The 3,390-nt window shown below is 31.5% G+C and overlaps 1 long non-coding RNA gene across 1 annotated transcript; it reads left to right on the top strand.

Moving 5' to 3' along the window:
* Positions 1-455: 455 nt before the first annotated feature.
* Positions 456-2,903, top strand: LOC127718955 (uncharacterized). The gene is made up of 3 exons (XR_007990061.1): positions 456-622; positions 1,810-1,919; positions 2,784-2,903. It is a non-coding gene; the product is annotated as an uncharacterized LOC127718955 (long non-coding RNA).
* Positions 2,904-3,390: the final 487 nt, after the last annotated feature.

Genomic DNA, 3,390 nt, shown 5'->3' with positions numbered 1-3,390 from the left:
TTATAACGTAAAATTAAAATGTTTTACATAAAACATCTGAAAAATATCAGCTAAATGTTTTCTATAAAATATTCTGACATACACATTACTTAATAGTCTTACTGATATTTTATTCAACATTTTACGGATATAAAAATAACATTTTATTTAAACTTTATTCAAAACCCCACAAACAACGTATTGTGGAATTAGCTCGTTTTTTTTCAGGATAAGATATAGTACTACATTTCATCAACATCAATATCATGACAAGCAAGATACTATGGTTGAAATCCTTACTTGATATCTTGAAGATCCTTGAAATCAGATTTTATTCCTTCTCATATTAAAATTCAAATGAGTCAACATTAAATTAAGCAATAATGTATTAATAAACAATCACCTTTCTTTAATATTTATTCATTTCGTTCGTGTATATTTTAGAAATTAAGAAATAAAAACTGTAACTGTACTAAGTTCAATTTTCGTATCGTTTATATGCCTTACGGAAAACCGACCGTTTCCGGAATCGACTTTTGTTTTATCACCGGAAATGATTTTGAAATTTGAATTTCGAAACGAAGACAGGATATCAACAAAGAGGGCCAAGAAAATTGTTTGTTACGCGATATATACTCACTTGGTAAGAATGATTAATCTGTTAAGATGAAACTTGTGCATTCATTGTGTGTGTTTAATCATAATCGGAACCAAATTACATCTGTTTCTGGAGGTGCGGATCAAGGTTTTGAAAAAAGGGGGACCCCTGCCCAAGGCAAGCAAACGTTTGGAGTGATACTTGTAAATAGTCTATACATTTATCTTATAAGTAGTCCATAAGGGGGTCGGGGCCCCTAAATCCGCCACTGTTCAAGTAACTACGTACACCAATTATGAATTTGTTCATTGATATAAAAAAATTATGAGGATATGTGGCTTGTGTGTTTGATTGCCAATACACCTTATCGCTATTTGTCCGCCATTACTGGCCATGGACATCACAAAAGTTCCCGTAAAATGTTGACGTCATATTAGAAAATATTTGACACCACAATTGAAAGTAATGCCCCAATCGCTATAAATTTGTCCGCCATTACTGGACATCACACAACTGTCACAAGTTCCCTTAAAATTTTGACGTCATCATAAAAAATATCTGATGCCACAATGGAAAAGTGATTGTTGTTTGATGTCAAAAGTTCAAGCAGGATAGATTCTCGGGTCAAGCGGGAATAGTGATAAGGTGTATTATTGTATGACGTATGCTGACGTAAAAAGTTCAAGCGGGACAGATTTCCAAATACTGAAATAGCGATAAGGTGTATGAGACAGCTATCCACCAGAATTTAAATGACTTGGATAAAAGAAATTATAGGTCACTGTACGGCTTTCAAAACTGAGAAAACCAATGCCATATAGTCCACTTAAAGCCTTGACAAACAAATGTTAAATTTTTCTCAACACAATTGAAACAAAACAACTAACTGCCTACATTAAATACACATTATGAAAAAGAAATTTGACAGACTTAAACCAACAACAACTATTGCAATAAGCATGACTCAATACCTTGTTTCCAAGGCACACAAACAAATTACAATAACACTAATATAAGCACCATTTGAATATGGAGATTTTTTTTTCTAGTAAAATCAGTGTATGTATGTATTTGCAAAACAGTAAATTAAATTTCCCTTAACAGCTTAATGAACATTACAAAGACTATGTAAGACTTCAGTACAAGCAAGATAATATAAACTGTTGCTTAAAATTATATTTATTGCTTCATACACACAATGTACATACAATGTATCTTTTATTTTTTAACAGGAGCTAAAAGAAAAGCCACAAAGGACAAGTTCAATATGCAGGTTTACAATTTGGAAGTGGCGCAGGTTCTTTGGAATGTCTACAACCTTTCAGGAGAATTTTTTTTGGAAGTAAGATTTTCATACAGAATTACTGTTATTCCATATTTAATTCAAATATTTAGCATAAACAATGCATTACATTCAAGATTAAGGGCATACAATACAGAAAAGATATCTGGATATTTGAATAAATTATTTTTTTTGTGACAAAATAGAAACAAGTTGTTTATTTAAATCAATCTTTTAGTCCAACAGTGTGCTTTCATAAACAACATATTTGCTTTTCTTTGAAGTATTTCAAATACATATAAACAACTCATTTAATGACATCTGTGTGTTTCTCGGAAGTTAAGTTATATTATTATCATTATTGCGAAAACAATGCGTAACACTTCGATAAGTTATTATGTGCCTATAGTATACTTCTAGGACTGTATCATATGCCCTTAGATACAAATGACAAGTTATAAACTATGTCATTCTACAGAGTTTAACACTTAAAAAGGACAATAAGATGTTTAATGACATTATGTAGCAGGGCTTTTAAAGGCCCCTACATGATACAATGCATTTAATGAAAACTAAAAAAAACAAGAAAAACAGCAGCCTGATTTATACAAAACAATAAAAGAAAAAAATATGATAGACAACAATCAACGAGTATAATGAAATAAGACTCTTGACTGGACACATATCTAGTCTAAAGTTTTTTATGTGGTTTTTTTTAATAACTAAATGAAGTTCAGCGTGGCATATTGCTCTCTCTTAACACGGTCAGCCATTTATCGTCCCCTTCCGACAGACTATCATCGTTATTTGTTTCAAAACTTTAAAGGGGAGGGGATATATATCCTTCAGGCAACGTGAAACGTTCTATAATAAAGGAATGTGCAAGAAGTTTATATATGAATGTAAGATTAATTTTTTTTTCAGAAGCATGGCACAGCAAGAAAAAGATATAAGACACTACAAGACATTCCAAGTGATTTTGAATAAGACAATTGATTGACTTTTTCAATGTATTCTTAAATAAATCAAATAGTTGATGTAAAATGGTGTTTTGTCCTCATCTCTTCAGCCAATTATCAATGACTATTGACTTAAGATGTAACCCTATTAGAAGTGTAGCGTTTTAGTTTAGAAAGAGAAGTTGTATTGAAAAATCTGAATTTGGGACACAAGTTTTAGTCAATGTAACTTGAACTTAAAAATGTGTATAATGTTTGCATAATGTCCAATGGCATATATGTCATGCATGTTCAGGTTGACAAATGCATGATGTGTATAAGATAGGTAATAAAAGTTGAGAGTGAAAAACTAAACATTATACCATTGTGGTTGGAATGTGGGCTTTCTTGCACTGTCTGTCGTCTGTCCACCTATATTTGTCGGATTTTGTCCAACAAAATATTTTCATCACTGTTTTTCCCAAAACTGCTGATAAAGATGAGTTCATATTTAATGAGCTGCTTGGTAGTGATGAACTGTGATGTGTGAACATTTTTGTATCTGGCACCTGTTTCCTGTTTGCTTATACATT

The sequence above is a fragment of the Mytilus californianus genome, unplaced genomic scaffold, assembly GCF_021869535.1.
Source record: "Mytilus californianus isolate M0D057914Y unplaced genomic scaffold, xbMytCali1.0.p SCAF_10, whole genome shotgun sequence".
Taxonomy (NCBI): domain Eukaryota; kingdom Metazoa; phylum Mollusca; class Bivalvia; order Mytilida; family Mytilidae; genus Mytilus; species Mytilus californianus.
Note: the sequence above shows the minus strand (reverse complement) of the source record. Positions and strands in the feature narration are given on the sequence as shown.